The following is a 26274-nucleotide window of genomic DNA, read 5'->3' as shown; positions in this document are numbered from 1 at the left end:
GCCTTGGCAAATTCTTTTACTTGTCTTCTGCATTTAGTGGCAGAGTCTTGTTTTCGTCAGTATACATTATTGATATTTGAAAGTAAAGTTGCCTTTAAACTGTGGTGCAGTGTGGAAAAACTGCATTCTGCTAGTGCAGCATTAATCTACACTTGTCAGAAGTCCACAAGTATCATATGCAATTCAAAGCTCCACAGGCCATAGGCCTGAATAAAAAGCCCACTGAAGAACAACTATAAGATACAACAGCCCACAGATGTGGTTCTCTGTAATGCTGGGATTGGGTTCAATTTGAATGTGTAAACTGATTCTTGGTACTGAAGATGAACGTGATACTGGAGAACTGTATTGTTTTCTTCTTTTTTTTAACTTTTGCATGATGATTTTAAGAAGCAAAGGATTTTAAGGTTAACTAAGCTATAGCTGAGCTATAAATAAAACACGATAGAGCATAAAATTTGATACATCATATGTCCTTTGTAACAAAGTGCAATAACTATAAAGAGTTTTTTTTTTTTTTACAGTACTTTACAATTGTAACTAAACACACAGTGGTGCATTATTATTAGACTGATCACCACTAAGGAATTGTACTTTATTGAACTATCTTCAAATGGAAGCATGAACCACTTCCTCAACACTACCTGTCATGTTCAAGTTTGTTCATTTAAAATAGATCTTGATTACTTTCATCTTTTCATCAACCATTTATTAGTTATGTTTAGCTAACTGACTTATCCTATGACTTTCTAAGATTTATGCTCTTCTTGTAGCTACTGTTTCATTTCAGATATTCATTATGTTCAGTGTCCAATTTCAGGTGTCTATCCATCATGTTTAGCTAGCTAGCTAACACTTTCAACTGTCAGACATACTTTTAACTTATAACTACCACAAACTCAGCTAGCTATTTCAACTGTTTACCAAGCAATTGTTTATCCAAACTGGTAGCTAACCTTTGTCTATAATTTTCCAATAGTTTAAACAGTTAGTTTTACTTTTAGCTCACCATTTCAACCCATTATTTTCTTGTCATTACTTTGACATCCATTTTTGCTCCACACTGTCTATTGCTTTGTGTTCACTGTTTTAACTTTTTAAATTAATTTAGTTCACATTTGCTTAGTTCACCATCTTAATTTCAGTTAATTATTATATTATTGTTATTACTATGTGTTAGTACTCGATATGCATAAACTTATATGTCTTTTGGGAATAACTGCTTTATAAGGGCCCAAGTTGTAGTTGTTTGTCAGTGGTCTCTGTTCAGCAAAGGTACCCTAAGCATAAATAAATCTATCAGCTCTTGGATGTTACAATTTGTGTTTCTTTAAGATTTTCTTTAAGATTTTTTCACATCGCAGTTATGTAAGGAATACTACAATGTTGTCTTTCCTGACCTGACTTTGACCTTGAAATAGATGCAAACTGATTTTGGCAGCTAAAGAGATCTGCAAGGTATTCTTTGTTTCACTGAGGAAATCATATCATCAGACAATTTTTTAAAAGACTCTTTGCTGTGTTTCAACGCTGCTACATTCATTTTACCCAACATTCCCAAACTGTGGCAACTATTTTAGACTCATGTTAATCTTCTCACTAAGAAAACCAGAAACCATAAAAACTGGAACCTAAGGTTTTAAATAATGAATTATAACGTTTTACCAGAATGAGTTTATCTTAAAACCACTTAATAGTGATGGGACTTCCGGCTCTTTTTAGAGAACCGGCTCTTTCGGCTCGGCTCACTAAAAAGAGCCGACTCTTTTGGCTCCCAACCGGCTCTGCAGGGTGTTTGTTGTTTTAATTAATTTATTATTAACAACAATATATAATTATGCACAAAAGGAATTACTAATGTAAAAAAAAACCCCTGTGGTTTTATTTATATATGTTTATATATAAATATATACAGTGGCCCCTAGAGACAAAGCATGTACAAACTCCAAAACACAAGTCCAGACGTGTGGTATCCACAGAAACCTCTGAATCTCAGCTAAAATGTCATATAAATCATTTCTACAACCACCAAACACATCGAAAACAAGCCATGATTAAACGAGCAGTTACGTAAATGCGCAAAAGACCGCTAAACAAACAAAACCGAACTAGAAATTCTCCAGACTTCATATAACCGGCTGGTTAGCTTCCAGAGCAATCACTGACTCCACACACCAAGTTTCACCACGATCAGACCAAAATTCACTGAATAAGCCGCAAAAGAAGACCACAAAACACACAGCGGCGCAAATGCGCTAAGACAGAAATTGGGTTACCGTCCAGAGTTCCTCCGTTATTTTTGCCGGTAAAATGGTAAATGGACTAGTTCTTATATAGCGCTTTTCCACTCTTCTGAGCACTCAAAGCACTTTACACAACTTGTGCATTCACCCATTCACACCCATTCGCACAAGCACAACTGACATTCACACACATTCATACTCCGATGAATGCATCGGAGAGCAATTTCGGGTTAGTATCTTGCCCAAGGATATTTGGCATGCAGACTAGGGGAAGCCGGGAATCGAACCACCAACCTTCCGATCAGTAGATGACCTGCTCTACCACCTGAGCTACAGCCACCCTGTAGCCATGGTAGCCGGTAGCCACGTAATTATCAGTAGTTACCATGCCTACCTAGCTGCATCAGAGCCGTTTTCCGTCGACAACCTCCATTTTAGACGCACCTACAGACACGTGACTGGACAGACGCCACATGCAGTAAATTTGGGCCCACGTGGGTTTTGGCATTGCAACGTCTGATTGCTTGAAGTGACGTGAACGTGGCATCGTTACTGTGATTCTATTGGCTAAAACAATTAAAACGAGGTGTTAATCACGCATATTGACCAAAAGAAACCAAAGTTACAGCCCCTCAGAGTTTAAAGGGCAAGACCAATTAAACGCTCCATGCGCACTGCAGAAAAGGGCCATTATCATGTAAATGTGCGGTTAATTTTTCAAAAGTATATTTTAAAAAAAGCATTTTTAGGCCTGTTAATAAAATTTATTAATTTCTGCTCTTTAATACCTGAAAAGTTCAACTGGCACGGTGTCCAATTGTGTGCCAAAATTGGACATTTTTGTACAACTTCTGGATATTCATGTATTGACAGGGCTGTAATTTTTCACTGTTTCACTTTAGAAACATAAATCTTTGCACAGATGATGTTTATATGTTGGTTACTGAATTTCTGGAATCAAATGTGAACTGAGGAATATTTTTTAAAGGGTTATTAGTTAAAAATTAAAAACAAAAATTAGGCGAGGATAAAATCTACTTACTTTTTCTGTGTTCCAGTCTTAGTAACTTTGACACAGTAATATCTGCTTCAACATTTACACCTCTGATGAAATCTCACAAGTGTTAGCTTTATTTTGATACCAAGATTGTAAGCACAGAGTTTGTAATTGCAGAGAAATAATCAATTAGATTTGGGCATTACATTTTCGAGCAGGAAGCTCAGAAACCCCCTTGGGGCTTAAGAGGTTAAATCTTTGTTATTTTATATCAGTCCCTGTCTGTTTTTTCATAGCTGATAGAAGAAGAATGCTTTGCAATGAAAGTAGGGGAAAAATGCGTGAAAGACATGAAAAATAAAGCAAGTTCTTGTCTTTGTGGTTATGAAAAACCTTTGTGTGTTTAATCCATATAACATAAGATTTATCTAATGACATGAAAGCCTTCTGTGTGATCTTTTTTTAGCAGCCCGACATAGGCCTTTGCTCCTGTTCATTTTAGTGGATCTAATAAGAACCAATGAGAACTCGCTCTACTTCGCAATGGTCTGTGCACCTACTCAAAAGAATCACAACACTGGTTTTTGTTTGGCTTTTTTTTTTTAAACTGAATTACTATTAGGACGGGACATTTTGGGGATCCTCTGATCATTTTGATATTAGAGTTCAAGTTCAGCTTTCGTGATAATCCATAATGTTCCATGTGTTCTTTCCTAACCGTTAGTTAAATGCATTTGATGTTATTCACCTCATCCCATATGTGGTTCATTAAAAGCATAGAATGAAAACAATTTAGATCCCTAGGCATTAGTAACCACTGTTGCAGACGGTGAAGTGATATAATGAAGCCTCTGGCCATATTGAGGAAGGCCTTTGGGCGGTAACAGCTGTGAATGACAAATTATTGTGATTTAGAGTGGATTTGGGCCAAACAGACTGCAGACACATCAGCATTTCTTTGACAGCAATCAATCAACATGATCAGACTGCAGTTTTCTGCTCAAATTCACCAGCATCAACAGAAAAGAAGGCTGTTTTTCTGCCCTTGTTGTCTATAATCAGACTCTATTTGCACACAATCCACCACTACACCTCCATACTGGCACCAGATGTGTTTTCCAGCAGAGTTCTGACACAACTGCAAGGCTTCAGTTCTGCTCTGCTCCCTGTTTAGCCCTCGCTGTTTTCTTCTGATCTGTGATGTTTTCCATTACGTTCTTCTCTGGCTCGCTCTAATCTCGGTTCCTCTCTGATACTGCGTTCTCTCATGTCTTTCGGTTTGTTCTCTAATCTTCGCACCATTGATGTTCTGTACATTGCTGCACTTTAGAGAACGTTTCATCTGAGCAATAACATAAGCATTGCGGGGGAGGGTCCTCCCCCACAAAATTTGGAGAGTCAAACAGCAAATTTCAGGCATTATTGTAAATTTTTATGCACTGATTTCTGCTTTTAATGCAGGAATTGATGGTAGAAATGCCTTAATTTTTGTAAAGTTAAACTCAATTCCGGGAGCATGGTATGGTTAAACAATTATAGGAATATAATGCAGCGAGGCTGCCAGGTACACTGTAACTTTAAAATTATTACTTGAAAATTAGTCGCAACTTTTTTCTTTTCTGTCAAAAACTTGTAGGCCTACAGATGGAAGAAATGCACTCTTGTTTTGGGTTTGCCTGATTTTAGATATTAAAGTTGATGACCGTCTGGTATTGGGCCACTTTTGTGTGATTTTGCTTTTGCTATGATTTTTGTGTTTCATATCCTCTTTTAATGTACATAAGTAATAATTCCGTTCTTAAATAGCTTGATTTGTTTTCAAAAACATAGACCCAGGCACTCATTATAAAAGAAGGTATGTCTAACTCTCGAGAGTCGATGGAGGCGCATCCAAGAAACATGACATTTTTAAGATGATGTAAGACACATCCTCGCCAAGTGTCTGTTTTTAGATGTTTAGAACGTGCAGACTTCAAACTATGTACCAGTTTTTAAATTGTGTGGACAGGCCAAGTAATACCAGAGATGCGTCGCATTTGATGATTTAAGGCTTTGATGCAGCTACTCATCCATGGAAATTGACTGTGGAATAATTAGTAACGAGGAAATTTCACAACTGGATTTGTTGGACAGGTGCTCAAGTCGATTGGAATGATTGGAACATCTGAGTTCATTGAATTGGATAGATAAGTGAATGCTTCTGCCAATATAGTGTACATATATAAATTTATATTTCAGCATGAAGGCACATCTGGTCTTGTAGTGAACTGAAAACAAAAAGGTTATATATTTATATATTTTCTTTCTTCTTTTTCCTCCTTAATTATCAGCCTGCCTCGGAGTTAACAGCATCAGAGGAGATGCTCTGCATCCATGTGTTTCTAAGAGAATTACGTTTACTACAAATTATTAATCAAACTAAAATTTATATTTTGAGTTGAGATGAAGTTGAAGTACATCGACCTGCCCCATTCGTCTGAGCAATGTCACGGTGTTTAAAAAGGGTCTGCTTTAAAAAAGTCTCCCCCCCAAAACCCCATACCGTCTCTTTTCTTTTGGGTTGTACTTGAATTCATGCTCCAAGAGGAGGAAAATAAACCTCAACAAGCCTTGGCCGATACATTTTTATTTTCTGTCCAGAATTTGTCGGCTCATTTCTTCGAGTCCTATCTCTTCAGTGTGTGTGTGACGCAATAAACAAAAGCGGTGGAGACCAAATCCATTAGTGTGAGGGACGTTATAACATAATCTGAAACAGAGAATTTTTTTTTCTCTTTGCTCCCGCAACGACCCCATTTAGGGAACGACTCAAAGCCGTATTTTACTTCGGTGAAAGCATTTGTAGTTTGTCGGGGACCAGATTTAAGAGGCTTCTTAATCACAGTGTGCTAAGCCTTGGGGACTCAAAGTAGATAACAGCACCACACTGGGAGATTTTTTTCAGTTAAATGTTACAATATGAATCATCCATTTAACAGTCCTTTATTTCCTTTTTTGTCCATTACCAGCATATGGAGGGCCTTTCTATCAGCATTCGTTCCTACGTCTGACTTTAAAGATGTCTCGCTACCTCGGTGGCTTATCTCATATGGTGCTGAGTCACACATACAGTATACTGCTACAGCACAAAACAAAGAGGACACACCTCACTAACTTACAGATATGATTCATGAAAGCAGGTGAAGTGCATTTTTCCGGCTCTCTCTCAGTCCACTCAACCCCTCAGAGGGCAGCCGCTGAATAATGATCGGCTTCTATCTATAATATGTTCTTCTACAGCCCTCCCAGTTTCAAGTGCTTTCTGGCAAGATGACAGTGCTGTCATCCACAGGGCGTGCATGGTCACTATCTAGCTTGATGAACATGAAAACCATATCAAACAAATGCCACAGCTGTCTAAACTGCCAGATCTGCACCCAATTGATCACTCCAGGGAAAGGGATTTGCCTGTTTTTGTCAGTAGCATCCCGCCTCTTGTGTATAAAATTGCTTAGCATCACATGGAGCTGCTCATTATAGCCAGAGTCTTGTTTAATCGCAGCAGCTGGTGGACTGAATGCCTTGCTTTTTGGCTCTTGGAGAAAGACGCACATTAGCTTTAAAAACAGAAGGATTTCTATTTTCTCCGAGTGCCCAAACCAGCTCTGTGTGTAACAACTACAGCACAACACAGAGACAGTACAAGGAAGAGGCATGAATCCTAAATAGAAATCTTTGGGATTTTTCCAGTTGCTGCAGTGACGCGAGTGCTCAGTTGAGGTTTGCGATAGATTTAACTGCGTTGCTGGCATATCATATTAGGCCATTGGTGGCCTACGTCTGCAGTTTTCTGTGAGGCCTGTTGTAAGCTCCAGAAGGTCATCTCTGTAGACAGGCTGTGATCAGCATACCTCTACCTGTGCTGTGGTTGGTTTCCTATTCTTTATGTATTTAGCCAACTAGATCCTACAATTCATAGGCCTGTTATGGCTGCTTTCCAAACCCTTAGCTAGGATAAAGATGGAATTCGGCAAAGGATTACTAAAGAACATTATCAGTTTAAATTCAAATTGATTATTTCTTCAAAAAGCAAGTCCTGATACTCAGCAGCCATTCTGAAACATACCTATTCACTTATATTTCCAATTATTTTGGCGACATCATTGAAACTAACTTCCATTTCAAAAGTCAGTAGGATAGAAAGTCATCCAAAGCCTTTTCTCCTGGTAGTTATACTTGTTCTACTACTTTTGCTGCTGCAATTTCTTCAATCCATCCATTTCTCTCTCTCTTATATCATCTCTGCTGCTATCCAGGACCTAACCTAGCACACACCAAGCACATCATAATCATCAGTCACCACTGCCACAGTGTTCATCATTGTGAACAGTTGCGCAACAAAACTAACTACCAGTGTAAACTTTGAATAACATGGATTTATTTCAGAAATGTTTGCAGAAATATTTCAGAATATGCAATGTATGATTGGTTGGTATTATTTACTATGTATTGTTTTTCTATGCTTTTTTGGGGGGTCTTTTTAAGCATACTTTAGGTTTGTAGTGCAGTAAAAAACAAATGCAGTGTGCACGCTTTTGTTATTTGCTCTGTTGCAACCCAATTTAATAAACCTGAAATAATTTTGCATATAATAATATTAACATGTACCCCCATATGTCACTCCATATATGCCTATATGTTTTCAATAAGTATGAGACATAGTTTGAAATAGATCTATATAGCATTATTATCACTTTGACCACTCCTTCAAGGTTGATACATTGATCTGAAAGTCAGAGGTCAAATCTGACATAATATTTGAAATCTTAATCCAGTACTTTACTTGCCTTGAAGAACTTGGTTGATGTAAGGTACTTTTTAATGGATTGTTTTATCAGAATTCATTCAAAACGTTTTGAGCTACCATGTCTACAGACAATTCACTACAAAAAACACAACCTCTTTGGTTGAGGTTATGAATTAGGACATTACATGTGAGCTTTAAATTTCTGATTTATAACATATTTTCTGAGGAGTCCTTACCTTTGAAAAGAATGTCTCATCTTCCTCTCCTGGCCTCTCTTTTCTACATTCTCCATCTCTGAGAATACAATTATAACATATTAGCACTGCCTTCCTTCCCTGGAAAATAAACTCACTGGACTTGAGCTAGCAGACAGACTGGTTTGCACAATACACAGAAACAGTTTGTGTCACATTGGTTGAGCTCTTTGAAATCTTGAAATTGAAATGACCTGCTATTTCAAAAAAGTTACTCCATTGATGCTCAATCCTTTTCTGTAGCACTAGATAGATGCTGAAGTACTGTGAATGCAACTATATTGAGATCTGAACAACAAAGATATGATAGCCATGAGTTAGTCAAGTCACCATATGGCTCTATCTGCACCCATGTTTTTTCTGTCTCTGTGGCAAAAAAGGACGACCAGACAGCAACACATGAAAACTGAACTGAACTCTGTATTAATATCCTGGCATATCTGCAGTTATACCCACCTCATGATTTTTGTCAGGCGTCTAGCCCACACAGCATCTATCAGTGCCATGAATAAAGTGTAAGGAGCCCAGATTAGGCCCAGATGTGTCTGCTGGGCCATTTATACACTGGTCCTGCAAAAGCAGCACATTCTCACTCCCAGCTCATCACAATACTGATGCTTGGTCAGCAACCTCAGGCATCATATTTTACACACTGGAGGATGTTTTTTTCAGATTTGATAATTGTACCTTAGACATCAATAGACATTCTTCAGTGTCTGAAAAAAAAATAAGAAAGCACTGTGAAGGGGAATATTGTAACCAACACCATGGTATTTTCCTAATCCTAAAAAAGAAGTTATGAATTGACAAATTGTATTTGTACAGCACGGTGCACGTCTAAAAGTGTCACTAAAGTGTTGTTTTTAGCACAAAATTTGGGATCAAATGGAAGAAATTTGTTTAACATTTAAACCTATTTTCTGCACATTCCAGCACATAAAATAAAATATTTTTTTGTGTTTAAACTCACTCTTTCAAATAGATGCAAGTAAAACACAGCAGAAAATAAATAAAATCAAAGACTCAGTGGTCCTGTTGCTCTATTTTCACCTGTAAAGCAGGAGTGGGGCAGGCGGAGGTTTGCCCTGGTGCAGGTGTGCCGCAGCGGTCATTTGAAGAATCCGCGAGTTTCTCTGTGAATTTCCCATTATGTGGTAGCACACTCGGTGCTTGCTTGGAAGTTTAGGGGGGGTTTTGCTGTAAAAAGAAGTTTTCTGCCCACACACAACGGACGCTAATGTTTTTGTCACTTTTTATGGAATCAAACTCAAAATAAGGTCAGTACTTCCACGCTTTAAACACTGCACGCTCACACTCTCTCCCACACTCGATATATGATCCATTGTTGATCTGTTGTCACGAACGTCGCACTCGCTTACGTCACTGTCATGAGACATTCTCGCAAAAAAAAATCACAGTTTTAGTACCGCAGTAACGCAGCGTTCCTATGGGAAAGTAATGGTAATCTAATTACCGTTTTTGCAATAGTAATCCCTTACTTTACTCGCTAAATGAAAAAAAGTAATCGGATTACAAGTAATGCATTACTGCCCATCTCTGCTCCTAACAATAGTGCTATCAACAAGTAGCACATGCTCATCAATCTGCTGGTCCACATGAGGCTATAACGTGAACACATGTTTCAGATTCCCTTTTGAAATAACTGGGCAGAATTTAGCTCATTTGCCAGAATCAGTTTAGTTGTATGTATTTCATCTGAAGATGAAATTCTGTCTCAAACCATGTGTTTCCATATGAATTTAAGTTCTTGGATTTTGTACTCATAATGGTCAAGAGGTTTTCTGTGCATGAAGGAGATTCAAGGAGAAAGGCAGTTACTCTAGGAGAGCTGGAGAGGGCTGTTACAGGTCCTAAACCCATAAGCAGGAACTGTATCTGTTTCTTTGTGCGAGGAGGTGCAGGATGCACACTGCCAGAACTAAATGACTTCCAGCAGGTCACTGGTATGAATTTATTTGACCCAATAATCAGAAACAGACTTTATCAGGGTGGTCTGAGGACCCGACATCCTCTTGTGGGCCCTGTGCTCATGCCCATCGCCGTGCAGCAGGGGCAATTGTAGCCCATTTTTGGAAAAGCACCCCCAAAGATTTTTTACTTTGAAATATTTACTGTTTGTGTGACACACTACTAAAAATATAAAAAGCATACAGTACTTGGTTGAGATGTAACATTTTAACAACAAAAGTATAGATAACCCTCTCCCCCCCCCTCCCCCCTCCCATAATGGTTTGTTCCAGCTCGCCTCTCCCCTACTCTGGCTCTAGCGCCGTTGCTGCTAGAGCGATGGTGGCTCAGCGGAGCGGAGGTGTGAGTGCCTGGCTTAAAACAGGACATATTAGCTACACTTAACCTTCAGTTACTCTTTATATAGTTAGGTAGGATTCAGACCATGAAAGCATTACACCCAGGTAACCTGCAGTGTTGAAAACGTGTTTTCCGCTGATGTTTGCTACTCTACAATCCATCCTGTTCTGTAGTAAAATCAGCGACATTTGACCGTCCTGTTGCTCGCATTGAAATGTATACAGCCTATTTAAAATCTAAAACTTAAAATTGTCCCTAGCCTACTGTTGTTACCACTGTCCTGTTTGAAATGGATACTAACTAGCTAACTGACTGGATGCCCATTAACCTTATAACTCCTGTTGTGTGTGTGTGTGTGTGCGTGTGTGTGTTTGTGTACAGAGAGACAGCCAGGTTCATAATGGATATAAGGAAGTTTTTTCAAAAAAAGGAGCCACATTCAGGTAAAAGTGTAAAATCAAATGATCCGTGAATCAAGAATAATGTTGGATCAGTGTTTCAATATTTATATCTTTTATTAGATGTTCATGTAGTTTGGTTATTTGCCTTTTGGTTGAAAGTACACTGAGAGAGGACTTTTTGTTGGTGATCTTAATAGTATTTTTTTTCATATTAATGTAATTTTTTTTCTAACTGAATACAATCTAATTGTGTATGATTGTCAGTCCAAAGAGGGAGAGAGGAAAGATGGGAACGTGAGGAGAAAGTACAAGGTCAGGAAGGACCAGGCAAGAAAACAGACAGGGAATAGTGACAGGAAATACAGAAACTGTTAAACTGACAAAGAGAAAAAAAACTGATTTTACAAGTAAATTTCGATTTGCTGCAATGAAATTCTGGCAAACTGGACTAGCCTGCCACATGTTTTTTTTTTTTTTTTCACTTTAATTTCCATGTGTCTTTGAATTCAGTCTGTAGGCTGATGATTTTCATTTCTTTCAAACGATGTGTGATGTCCTTTCTTTCTGAACACATTACCCAATCCATATCAGTATAGATATCCAGCATGATTCCCCCCCCCCCATAAGCTCGTCTCAGTGGGGGAGTATTAAAGGAACTCTTTCAAAGAGTACCTTTAATATTTTGAGCAGCGCAGTCAACATGAACAACGACCATGGTAGTGCACTTGATGAGGAAAACTGCAGAACTTTCAAAACTTTAGGAAATATGTAGATTATAACATTTCAAACTACATGGCTTATTGTGTTCAATTTGAAGTAACACTACCCTGTTAAAATTCAAGCGCTACACAGTAGTGTTACATAGCATACCACATGAAAGTGAACAAAAGTAATTGAGACACAGTCAAAGTGTGCTTTCTAGGCTCAGGCTACATTTAATGTGTTGGAAACCACAGTACCACCTGTGCTACTAAGGGAAACGCAAGTTTTGAACCATGTGTGAAATCATGATCAATTACCAAAAAGAAGGAAAAAAGAAAAGGTTTTGATAAGTGAGAAGAGTGGTTTTGCCCTTTTCTGGGACAGATAATGCAGATTAAAGGTTGGGCAAGATGGGCAGGAGATTCGTTACCGCACATGGGGGCGCTTAATCATAACGTTCATAATAGGAACCTCATTTAGTCGCTTCAGGCAGTTTCTGGGCTCTGTTGCCTTAGAACAATACTGCGTGAACAAGGAGCTCCCTGTGAAGGTGATATTTGGAGAAAAAAAGGTTGCCGCAATGGCACCGCAGACTTTGATAAATTATTTTTCATCAGCAAGAAGCATGCTCTGCACCTGTGCACGAGTCTAATGAAAGAAGAGGGGGCATTGTTGTTAGCCAAAACTCAGTGTGTGTACTTTGCTCCATGCACGTGTGTTCAAGCATTCAAGTAAGCCGGTGTGTGTTCCGGGATTGTGTAACCCAAGGGATTCTGTGTTTGTCCTTTCAGTTTCCTACAAATGAGGGGAAGTTATTGACTCAGCATGGGCAACACAAAACCTGAAATATGAGAGGAGGGCAAAAAAACAACAAAGAAGATGGTCTTTTAATAATTCCTTTATTTTTAACAAATCCAATTATCCACACATCTGGGATAAAAGTGGTAGGGAGAATCTTCCAAAAAGCTGTACTGCAGTACATCACAGAAGCACAGAGTGTGTCAGAGTATGTATTATACATTGTAATGTTGCAGTGACTACAAAAGCAGCTACTTTGGTCCTGGAATGTAAAAGAAAGCCAACAAGGCAATCATTGTCTCTTGAAAGCTGTCAGCGCTTAAGGCATCTACCCATCAACTGAACTCCTGCTGTGTTTTTTGCTGCAGGCGCTTATTTTCTCACAGCAATTCTTTTTTTTACCCGCAGTCCCTCTCCAAAATGATGTCTGTGTGTCGCCGTGCGCACCTCATTGAGGCATTAAATGACAAGCTGGCAGCATCAAAACAGATCTGATCGTGCGCTGGAGGGACAGCGCTGAGTGCTTCAGAATGTGCTGATGCTGCGCTCACACCATAAAGCCCCTGCAAAACAAAAGTCAAGAAGATGAAGGGGGCTGGTGGCGCCTCAGGGTAGGAACTTCCCGGTGAGGATCACATGCAAAGTTCCACCATTGAAGTGCACTACGCTTACCAGCTGCTGTTTAAATGCTGAATGTGGATGAATTTTGTATCGTCATTTCACAATGAGATTGTAGTCTATGTCAGTGGTCCCCAGCCTTTTTTGCGCCACGGACCGGTTTGTGCCCGACAATATTTTCACGGACCAGCTTTTAAGGTGTCACGGATAAATACAGCAAAATAAAACTAGTACCGGTACTGAAAAAAAGAAGATTTATTCATAACACACGTGAAAAGACCCAGGAAAACCGAGTTAACGTAAAAAAACGATAACAAAATAACGCTAAAAACCAATAAAAACCCTGAAAACCATACATTTCACACCCGAGTCTCACTCTCGCGGCCCGGTACCTAATGACTCAAATGATCCCCCGTGGCCTGGGGGTTGGGGACCGCTGGTCTATGTAATATTTGTGCCACAGTTTTCGGGGGGGGGGGGTCTTTATCCCAAACAAGAGATCTGCTCTTTCAGTTTGCATGAAAGAGCAGTCTTGATCTACTAGCAACAAAAGCAATCAGAAGTTTTTCAGTCCAACACTCTCTTTGTAACTTATTTGATACAACAACTGCCAGGAACCTATTTTATTTAATTCAACTTTATTTGTATTTCACCAAATCACAACAACACTGCCTCAAATATAAGGTAAAGGCTCTACCATAATACAAAGAAAGCAGAGACATGCCCAAAAATCACATGACCCCTATGAGCAAGCACTTTGACAACAGTGAGGAGGAAAAACTCCCTTTTAACATGAAGAAACCTCCAGCAGAACCAGGCTTAGGGAGGGGCGGCCATCTGTCATGACAGTTTGGACCAGCTGTGGAATATATGACTGAGGTCTTAGCTATTGATAGTAAGGTTAACTAGTCTCTTGCTTTGCCTTCCTTTTTTTGATCCCATAGATATTATGTTTTTTTGTTTTAACCGTGCTGCTAGGATAGCTGAAAATGCTCCGAACAGTGACACTCCTCAAAATAGTAAAGTTGTGGGCTGTATCACCAAAGCTATAAATAAACATACTAAAGCACTAAAGCAAAAGGGTAAAAGCAGAGTTCCTTGACTTGTCACCAACAACCTTTTTATGTGGGTTACATTAATTTCACCCATTGCTGATATAAAAAGCCTTAATTAAATTTTAATCACTTTCTCCCTTCTTGTTTCACAGCTTAGTAATGCCAGCCTGATGCAAGCAGTTACAGCGTCTTTCCACATTTATCATCATATATTATCGTTATCATAAAAGAGATTTGCAAGAGCAAATTGTATGTCCTGTGTATGAGACATCCCTGACAAGCTACTTCCTATCAGAAAAGGCAGCAAGATAGCACAGCTGAATAAATCCCCCTGTAAAAAAATTGCTTATGTTTCCCTGCTAAATGTCTCTGGCATGTAATGATGTCAAAAAACGTCTCTTGAAAGCCTTTGAACTGCATATTCAAGTGCGGTGGCCAAGTTAGTCCCCCAGCAACTGAGCACTCTGGGAGGCAGTTGTGTGCTGACGCTGGCAAGCAAAGTTCACATCAGTTTCTGGGATGTTGATTCCTTTTGTCCAATCTTTTTACAAGTCCTATACATAACATATTCACTGGATATTTCTTTAAAAAATGCATAGGCCGGGTGCTTAAAACAACCAGGGGGCTATTAATTATGGATAATGCGCCCCGTTGTTCCATCCGGTGTCTCCCGAACAGTTGGCAGCAGTGTCTTAGTATAATAGGGCTGTCATTTTTTCCCTTTTTTTTCCCCTCAACACAGAGAAAGAGATAATGTTAAGAGTAAAAGTAGAAGGAAGACTGGTCGGCAGTTTAGAAGTCACAGATGTGCAATTGCATCCCTCCCAATTTGTTTTAGGAATATTGAACAAGCAGGTGAAAAATGGCATTTTGAGTTTGGGAGAGAAAAATTAATCTCCATATTTGTACAGCTGTAAAATATGCAGCTATACTGTATATTTTTACAAGAGAGAAGCTTTATATTTATTCTCTCCACCTATTTTTTTACACTATTTTGTTTTCTGTCTATTTCAGATTAACCTTTTTTCTCAGTTAACCTGTTTTACAAAGCAGGTAAACTGAGAACGGCTGTGAATGGACTTCATTTTAAGCAGTTACCAATATACAAAGTCAATTTTTTTAGTCATGATTAAAAACAGTTTCATTACAATCACTGAAAAATCACTATTGTAGGATCTTTACGTTACAATATATTATGCCTCGAGACATATTGTTGTGGTTTGGAGCTCTATAAATGAAACTTATTGAAATATTGAAAAGTTTTATATTATTTATAAATACATATTTATTATTTCAATATATTTCAATATATTTATATTATATATTGAAAAGTTGGGTAGTCTTTACCCTAAATGACAGTGTCTTATATAATTGTCATAAAGAAAGTTAATTGAGCCCCGCAAAAAACCTTGACTGAAGTATAGAGTAACAGGTTAATCAATAATGGCTACACCTTAAGTTGACATTTTGAGGTCAAAAGACTTTTGGCATACAATGTGTAAGCTATATCATGAATTTCAGGGTTTGGTTTAAGTTTTGTTTAAAATTCCTATTAACATAAATATGAATAACAGGAAAATAGATTCAAAGCAACCACTGCTGCCTGCTGTGCATCTTTTGGTACAATGAAAACATTGGAGGGCAGCAGGGAGAGGCTCTGTTTCAGTGATGGTAGTTTGCTGCTGGAAGAAAAGCTGTTCAAAAATATTTTTGTTTATGAAAGTCAAGAAGGAAAACCAAGTTGCTTGGTAAAACTATCACGCGTCCTCGCATCTTTATTAAAGTGAATTAATGATGAGCCGTCCTCATCCTCATGCATGAGTCATAATCTATCACAGCCTTATTTCTGCATGATCCATGATCAGGAAGAAACACTGGAGAAGAACAGAAATGCACAGCATGAATGGGATAGTGACAGCTCTTCTGTACACTTCCCAGAAATATAACAAAACATGTTTTCGTGAGAACTTGTCTCTTATTGAGAGGAGAAGGCTGGTTGGCCTGTGCTTCCCAACCTACTAGCATGGCACTCCAATCTTTGATAAACAGCAGAGAATTGTTGTTTTGTTTCTTTATTGTTTGTTTGGTGATAAAATAACTGACTTGTCAGAAGAACATGAGCTCTGCTATCACAAGATAACAGGTTAGACTTACTCATGATCACAGGCAAACAAGCTTTGTTATTAGAAAATAACAGAATAACTGTCCTGTTATCTTGATAATGGCATTAAAAAGGCCACTTTCTTTATCTGTAACCAAGTCCATCTCTTTGATTAAGTACTCTTATACTCTGTTCTTATGACTTTTATGTGAGACTTCGATCTGATGAGCAGGTTATGGATATTTACTAACAATATCATATGTGTGACTGAAATTATCTGGTCATTTTGTTGTTGTTTTTTTTTTTTTGTAGTACATATCTTTACTAATTATGTTGGTTTGCATTTTTAACAAGTGAAAGGTCAAATCCACCTTTTGTCACTTTGATTGACTGCTTCAATATTTGTGTTAACAAACAGTTGAACAGTATCTAACAAATGGCAGCAACTCATTGGGTTTATACATCATTAAGACAACCTGCTGAAGTTAACACCAAGCATCATAAATGAGGACCATTTGTTGGTGCTAAATGGGAACATTTGGCTGTTGATGTTAAATGTGCTGGTCTGAATACTTCAGAATGTCAAGGTTAAGCTGTGTGGCAGGCAGGATGTAGGACCCAAACGCAGGACTCATAAACAAAAGGGCGAGCTAAAAGAGGAAGCTTTACTTTGGCTGTAACTAACTCACTTCAAATACAAAACTAAACTAGAACCTGGAAAACGCCAACCAGAAAAAAAACCAGGAACAGTAACTAGGAAATGGCTGGAAACATGGGGGGGCACACACAGAATTGCGAGGGTCGACACGACAACAGACAGAGGAAAACACAGGGCTTAAATACACCAGGGAGTAAGGAGGGACTGGAAAACAGGAAGGAAGCACATCTGGGGCTAATCTCACATAATGAGACAAAGGAAATAAAGCAGAATACACTGACATATAACACAGACTGTCAAAGTAAAACAGGAAGCAAAAGACAGATGCGGATTTGACAAGGGGATACAGCTGACAGGGAAAACAGAGCACACATGGAGCACAGAGACAGTGGCAAACTGTGACATGGAGACACGACTGACTGGGGAGACACACGAATGTAGACAAGGAAGCATTACTGACTTGACATGACACATGGGACTCGCAGGAGGCACAGTGCAAAACCTAAGATCTTGAAATCAATAAAGTATAACCAGAAATAAACAGAAACAAAGAATATAAATACTCAAAAACCATAAACACTGAGTCAGAAGACTCAGGACCATGACACAGAAATTGTTGATCTACTTTGAACCCTGAGATGTTTATACAGGAAATTCAAAGAGAATCGTCCTAAAAAGAGAAAACATCCAGCAGTTCTCTGGGCAAAAATGCTTTGTTGAGGAGGCCAGAGGAGAATGGCCAGACTCTTTTAAGCTGATAAGAAAGCGACTGTGACTCAAATAATCACTTAGTACAACCTAGATATGCAGAAGAGCCTCTGTCCTCAGGAAATTTTATAATGTCATGACTGATCCCCAGGACCATTTCTAGTGGTCCTCTGTCCGCACAACATGTCAAACCTTGAAGCAGACGGGCAGCAGAAGACCACACCAGGCAGCTAAGAACAGTAAACTGAGGTTACAATTCTGTGAAAACGTTGCCTCGTCTGGTGAGTCTCAGTTTCTGCTGTGACATAGAATTTAGAATTGGGTGTAAAAAGCATGAAAGAATGGCTCCATTCTGCCTTATATCAATGGTTCAGGCTGCAGGTTGTGGTGATGTAATAATGTGGCACACGTTGGGCCCTTTAGTACCAATTACACACAATTTGTGTGACTATATCCATCTCATATGACCACTTTGTCATTTTTTTGGAATGGGGAGTTGGATGTGAAGCATACAAATGTGTAGCTTCTCTGTGATACTACCCTGTGAACATGGGCAAAAATCTCTGAGGAATGTTTTTAACACCTTGTTGAATCTGTGCCATGGAAAATTAAGTCAGTACTTTGCAAGGGGTTGCAATAAAGTTGCGTTGCTGGCAAGTGCATGTAAATGAGGAAGTGAACACATTTTACCGCTACAAAAGAAATGTTTATTAATCTTTTATTTGTGGTCCCACTGCCCACACGACAGCTAGGTTAATCATCTCATTACAGCTACTGACTGAAGGAAATATTCATCAGTCATTATATAATCATGTTTTTTATTCTGCTACTGTACAGGAAATGTTAAAGATTAAGTTTAATTCGCTGGATCTTGGCCAAATGAAACACCAGAGTAACTTGTATTTCCCCTTATTATTCAAAACTAACTAACACAGAGTTATTCTGAAACTTTCCACAGCCTGTGACCGCAATGAGAATTTAATTTCTCATTCTGGCCCATATGCTCATTAAAATATATTACCACTATGAACTATTTAGGGAACCATATCTATAAGTCTGAGATGCACTGCCACAGAGGAAATCCTCTTTTTGAAACTGGTGAACTAGGCTCGTTCTTCACTGTCAACCTGCTCCGTGCTGACTCTGATAAAACCCTTCCTGAGACTACTGGTTTGTGTTTTTGAGAGCGATAGATGGGGAGTTGGGAAGGTGTTGCACCCATACAGTTTCTTATCTGTGCTTCACTCAGCACGACTATAGCCAAAAAGATGACTTCCCACTGCAGTAATTTATATTTGGAGTACACCATACATGGGTACTTACAATTTCCTACATAAACTTTCTGTGCTGCACATTTAAACCTGGAAAGACAGGGACCATAACAAGACTCTCACACCAAACAGGCACCAATGACAGATATGACAGTGATTTCAGAGGCACAGTAATTGAATGAAGCAGCTTAAAATAGTAGGTTCTTTATTTCCCTGTCATCTGTGTAGAGCAGTATCTGAGCAACCAACTGATTTAGGCTGCATCTCTAATTTGGTGTAGGTGGGCTGCAAAGTGGCTTGTAGGTCTGCAGCAAATGCATGCAGATCAAAGCAACATAAAAATCCCAAGGTAGCAAGGGAGGAGGAGCTAAAAGTCATATGAAGAACAGAGTAGACAATAACGACAACAGATATGAAATTGAAGCCGAGACAGAAAGAGCATAAAAATGAGGAGTTGGGGTTGACATGGGTTGCCAAGTGGCTTGCATGTGTGCAACAGCTTAAATGGTACACCTTCAATGAGACTTACCACTTGGATGTATTAAAGAGGGCTGGAACTGTGAACAGCTGATTTGCCAGGATTGTGGGTAATTCATTAAAATGTGAACCGCTGTGATGGAAGGAAATAACATAAAATAATAAAAGAATGTGGCACAATATAGCAAGGGTGTCAAACTCACATTGATTAATAATCCAATTTGACTTCGAGCCAGAGCTGTAAAACCACCACATCATATTACTATAAAAAATAATATCTTAATATTTCTGAATTTAAAAAACGTATTCATTTTTAATAAAAAGGTTCAAGCACATTCTGAAAACGTTAAATTTCGCTGCCCATTTACAATTTACATCTTACAGTAGGTCTAATAAGGGCCAAAATTGCTTATTATTTGAAGGACCTATCCAATGATCCATCCAACCTATCAAGATTCTGAAATATCTTTAACTCATTGGTCATTTTCACTCCTCTGTAATACTAAGAAATGTTAATGATCACTTTTCAGCAATGTTCATACTTTGCAAAGCCATCCATTGAGCTAAATTGGACCCTGTGGTTGGCCACTTCTGGCCTGCAGGCCATATGGTTGACACTCCTTAAATGGGAAGGGATAATATCATAGAAGAAAAAGAGGGGAAAAGAAGGGAGGCAGGTATATGAGGAAGAAATGAAAGAAAGACAGGCAAAGACTCCTGGAAAGTCCTGCATTTATACACATACACATCCTCCTTGTCACTAAAGGACACACAAGCTATGACTTGACCCCAGAGTCATGTTTACATAGAAGCCAGTAAAGCGGTGCCAGAGAAGGTCTGTACTTGGGCATGTTCACATTCCCCTCCCCATTAAACGATTAGTGAGGCCTTAATCGGCCGAATGCTTAATTTAGCTAAGGAAAGCAGAACTAATGTGTTATAAGAGGCTCAAAAGGACTGAAGCAAGGAAGAACACAAAAAAAGAAAAGTCTGCCAACTTCCTGCATTGTGGCTTTCTGATGATTGTCACTAAACAGTAGCTTCAAACATGATTTTCCCTTAAAAATAAATACAGACAAGAAACAGGATCACCAAATTGTCAAGCCGCTTAGAACGAGTGATCAAATAAGCTATTATTCAACACTCCTTGCACTATAAATAGTCACCACTTGTCATGTCCAGGATTTGATACCAAAACCCTTGAGATCAGACTGTGAAGGCTGACAAAGAGTCGGAATAAAGCCCAGAGAGGCATTTTCAATAATACCCCTTCAAAGAGCAGTTCCTATTTGAGGATTTTCTTTTTATTTGTTTGTCTTTTTATCCCCCCCAAAACGACCGTTACAGTTGACGAGCTGCTGTATTCATCATTTCTCATATTGCGTTGTGTCACTCGGAGGTGAGCGGCGTGGATAATCAAGCAAATCATGAGGCTGGAAGAGAGCAATTTTTGTGCATTTGGGACCAGTGCTTCACTGTGTGTTTCAGTGTTGTCCTCTTTATTTATTTTTTGGTTTTGCTTTTTTTGTGTGTTTGTCTTCCTGCGGGTCATTTCTGGACTGCACGTACACTGCAGGGGAATAAAATTACACACGCTGATGCCAAACATAAAGGCTGAAATGTGAAGGTAAAAAAAAAAAACCTAACATTTTTTATTTGTCATTTCCTCTTGTCAGTTTTATGTTGTTATCATTCGGCAGTCCCTAAGGCGAGTGATGAATAGGTAACATGCTAGAGTGCGCATTTTCACCATGTTTATCTTTAGCGTTGGGGAATATGAGCGAGGGCCCGTTGTTGTACAAGTGGCCCCACTCTCATCATCCATAAATATAATTGGAAATGGTCCTGAGGATCAGTCATGACATTACAAAATTTTCCGAGCAAACACGAGTAATGATCTACCTAGAAGGGACCTCTTGGGCTTCACTATATTTAACAAACTCAAGTGATTTGACAATCTCTTGCTGTCTGCTAAAGCCTTTCCCTGAACAGTGATTAAAACAGGACATGACAGGGCTGTCACACTTTGGATTTCAACATGTGCCTCAGTGGTGGGCATGAGGCTGAGGGTGGTGTGTTAAAACCCAAAAAGCAAGTATTAAACGTATAGAAAGAATCTGACAACCTTACTGCAAGTGAAAAACGGTATGTGCATTTGTATGACACTCTAAGCTTAGGACATGAGCTTCACAGAAATTCTACTGTACTGTCCCAGAATAGACAACTGTTGTCTCACGGCTTCCAGAGCCATTCATATACTAACACAATGCAGGCTAATCCAGTGTATTTTTGTCAGATCCCTGCTGGGTCTCTCTATTGTGCGTGCTATAGTAATATCGCCCAGTCCAAGGCAACAGTCCTTGCAAAGACACCTAAAAAGTCCATATTAGGTAGTTGGATGGGTAGCAGTGGCATGAGTCACTAATTAGTCCACCAGGGGACCCAGGTTCCTTTCTTACTGGGACCTTTGCCCAGTTTTTACTGCTTAACCCTAAGAAGGGAAATCAACAAACATCAAAAGCAGAGGGCCATACTAACTTAGATAAAGTAAACTAAACACCACTGATTGAACAACTGCATTAAAACATTCAATACATAGTGCTGAATTTGGTCAGTCTTTCTGGATGTACTTGGTAGACATAACATTTCTCTAAAAGAAAGGTGGAACCAGTTCCATTGTAATCTGTTGAGTTTTAGTTTGATGTATAGTCTGACAATTACATGGAAAAATATAAGATGAAGAACCTTATTAAATTTTCTAAATGGTTACAATCACTGCAGTACAGACATGCAACTCAAACTGAGATGATCACCCTACTGTTCAACAATGAAATCCTAATTTCCAAGGTTAAATTACTGAACAAAAAAAGACAGATGTTTAGCCATCACCAGGGCTGTAAAATGATGTTGTTTATCACAGCTAAAAAAAAATTTTGCACATAGGCTAAGTGACCTTACCTGGAATTAGATTAAATGGCAGTACAGTATTGTTACAATCTTTTACTAAGGGCTCCTTATGATGTCTTTTTATTACTGTTGAGGGGTTATGTAGTTTTCCTTTTAGGATGTCTAGAACCTGGACTGTATTATGTGGTCAGAGAAGGTTTAAATACTAACAACTGAATTTAATTAAGGTTTAAAAAGTGTCATTATTTCAGTTAAAATTGTTGGAAGCTGTTTAGCTTCACTGCTAAACTGTCAAATAAAGGCAAAAAAGCACAAAAATACATCATAACCCCCCCCAACCTGACCAGACCCTTGACCGATCTCACCTGGAAAGTTGTCCCAGATCTGACAGAGCAGTGCCAGGCACCTAAATTTTCCCTCTATTTCATCATGTATATGGACACCTCGAGTTAAGCCTTGAGTTACACCACTAATCTGAGAAGGACAACCACATGTAAGAGAAGGTGAAAGATAACAAGAAGAACAATTGTTGTCTACGATATAAAAATATATATGTATATTTTTTAAATGCAATAATATAAAACACAAAGTTTAAGTATATTTTTTTTTCTTCTTCCTATGTGGAAATCAGATGTAGAGAAACAAGATGTACAACAGTTTTTGTGGTTTTTAGTAATTCTTTTGCTGTCTGTGTTTATGGTCTGAGAACACTGTTTTGCTTGGAGCGGAGATAAAAATGTTTTGATGAGATAGTTTGGTTTTGCCAAAAGAGTCGGTTGTTTTGTGACTATAGTTTGTGTAAAACTGTTTTGTTGTGTTTAAAGTTTTTGAGAAAAGGCCAGAAGGTTTGAAGAAATGTGTCCTAACAGATGCGAAAAGCTGCAATACACCGACTTTGAATAGACATTTCAGTTTGTATTCAATATGAAAGTGCAGAGCAAAGGGAAAGAGGCAAAACTCAATGTACTGTGCATGCAATGTGTCTTGTAATTTTAGAAGATTGAAGGTGTGTGCACCTCCAGTAAGCAAAGCCACTTTTATTGTATTTTTGTTGTGTTTATGGACCAGTACAAATGTGGTACAAAACTTAATGTTTGCATCTTGTCATGTATTCTCAGAGGCTTTTCTTTATCAAAAAAGTTATCTACAAGGGCTTGAGGCTTTTTGCTGTTTGATGTGAGTAGATTCACAAAACCAGTGATCCCTTCTTTAAAAAGAAACCATGGTAAATCTGTTTCCATGCATTAGTGTAATGAGAGAAGAAATGTGCCAACCTTTCCACAGTTAATAAGGAAATCAGGACTAATTGGTGTATGGTCAGTTCTTCAGCACTTTGTACACATCTGTTTGATCTTCTACAAGCAGGTATTATCACACATGCACCCAGCATTACCTTGGTACTCAAACACATGAGTTCAGTACACCTCTAGCATTAAGGTTGTAAGATCAACATGCCTCACAATATACCAGAGCAAGATTCTAATCAATTTACAAAGAGCTGAGGCGAAGCAATTCATCCAGCAGCTGTCTTCTACACAAAGCTCTCACTGCCACCTTTTCAATAGTACTTCTGGCAACCACATGAATGCTTAATGAAAACACTTTGGTTAATGGCAAATATAAAACTTCTTTGTTACTGGATATTTTCTAAGCTGTGTGCTTTTGCTGCTAAGCAAATGATAGAGTCTAGACCGACCACTTTTATCTATGGACCTGACATGCTTTCTGAAACATGAACTCGCTGAGTAGATGCTACTTTAGAGAATTCCACATTCAAACAAAATAAGCTAAATAAACTTTTACCATACATGCAGACTATCAACTTTATTAAGTGCATGCAAACGCTAAGAGCCATAATGACCAAACCCAGGTGATGGCACTTCCTCAAAGCCTGACTTGCACTGAAAGTAATCATAGCCAGGCTGGGGCTTGCAGTGACTGTGCAGGCTAAAAATAACAAGTGTGAATCAACGCTTTGGGTTCACAAGGTTAATTTTGCCTGATTAACACTTGCCCATAAAATAATCTGTTTATTCATTCTCATTATGTAACGTAATGTACCCTAACAAAGTCTACAGGGATCTCTACCTGCCCTGCAAGTTTTTGCTCCCTTGCTGCTTCTCTATCCATGATCCAAGTATGTGTCATGAAAGTAAATGGCCCTTAATTGGCTCTAGAGTCAAAGAGCGGTGTTTGAGCACAGTCTTGCAAGACTAGCGGAACTTGAAGAGTTTGTTAAGTGGTTTCATCGGGCCAAGAAGAGAACAAAAAAATCCAGTTTCTGTGGGTTTAATAAAAGTCCAGCTGTGACAAGCTGCAGCCCAGTGTGTCGAATGTGTCTCCTCACCATCTCTAAAACGTAATCATGTCAGAAAGTAAGGATTCTTGTTTTTAGCTTGACCTGATATGTCCTGTTCTTTGGAAAATGTGTCATATGAGCAAAAGTTTTAAACCCAGAGACTTTTACAAAACAGACTGTTCATTTGCATTCTTTTACAGTAACCAAGGAACTTCCCATAAGATAATAATTGCCATAAGAAATTGTCTAATAAAGCTCATGCAAGCTAACAGGCCTGTAGTTTCAGTGCAAAACAACAGTCAGTATCAACAGGCAATTTAATTTGTGGAAGGATTTTCTGATTTTCACTGTTGGACTCTATCGGTCTGCTAAAAGTGATGAACGACAAGGTAGCTAGCATGCAGCGTTATGCTATCTAGAGTGAATGTCTAATTTCTACAAGTTGATCCATTAACTCAGCAAGCCATTTTCAAATTACTTAATACATTTATTAACCACATCCACATCTCTGTAGCATAGCAAGTAACAGATATTCTAGCCAGCAAAAACTGTGTCTTGCTTCCTGTTATAAAAAGCAGAAGTCACATTAGATGTGCAGCACTTCATAGTAAAATGCGTTGTAATCATTGTGATACTCAGGTTTACAGAACATACCCAGACCTCCCAGTTGTTGACAGAACTTGTATGCCTTTGCCTGCTGCTAGCTTGCACAAGGTCTCTGCAAACACTGCCTTCCCTTCACTTACTGTCTGCAGGTGTCAATAATAGTAATTCTTTTTGTTGAGGAATTACAAATATGGTAAATTTCCAATGTAAAAATGGCAGCTACATAGAACATATTTCATTATCTTTAATTCTTATGCAATGCTTCAATAATGCACTTCATAACTAATAGTCTGCTATGAGAAAGCAATTAAAGTTGCAGCTCAGTGTTGAAGCTTTGAAGAGTCTGAGCTACAAGAGCTAATAGTGCTTGTAGGCTCAAATACAGTGCAGCAGAGCAGAACGGCACTCGCTGTCAAAAAGAAATTGGGCAGATAAGTTGCAAGTATTTGAAAACAAACACACCCCTTTTATACCCCCACAAATACCCTGGCTGTGCCGTTGTACATCCCTCCCCTATTTTTTCATTTCACGCTACACTTTCCAAGGTGTTGGTGGAGAGCAGCACCACGGTCCAATTTTACACACTCTCTGTCCTGACTTTGGTTCTGTGATAATAAGTTCACTTCTTCCAGGGAATGACAGGGAAAAAAGGAGGTCTCAAAAATCTGAAACAGAGGTGTGCAAATACCCTTACGAGCACATACAAGAGGGTATTAACAGACACACAGGTGGCTAATGCTTTGGGGCTCCTTCAGTCATCCTTTATTCTTAAATGTCAGACATCACACAGTTTGTGAATGCTTTCTCCCTTAGGGCTGAATGAGCTGTACTGGAGTGAAAAGTGTTTTCTCTCACCTTCTTTTCAGCCTCAACAAGACCTAAAATGTTTAAGTGCTTAATCCCAATTAATCTGGAGTTTACAGAAAGCCTTTATTACTCTACTGAATTAGTTTAGTGGTCTTAATCCCTTGACAATGAGTGGAGGCGTTAGTGTGCAACCACATGCACATTCACAGATTTGTAAGTGCACACATCTTGCTTTGGAGAGCAGGGACCAGTCTTTTT

Source organism: Rhamphochromis longiceps, linkage group LG23 (genome assembly GCF_057381845.1).
Source record: "Rhamphochromis longiceps isolate RC_006_pf linkage group LG23, R_longiceps_female_GT1.1, whole genome shotgun sequence".
Classification (NCBI taxonomy): Eukaryota; Metazoa; Chordata; class Actinopteri; order Cichliformes; family Cichlidae; genus Rhamphochromis; species Rhamphochromis longiceps.
The sequence above is the reverse complement of the archived record's forward strand: the minus strand, read 5'-3'. Positions refer to the sequence as shown.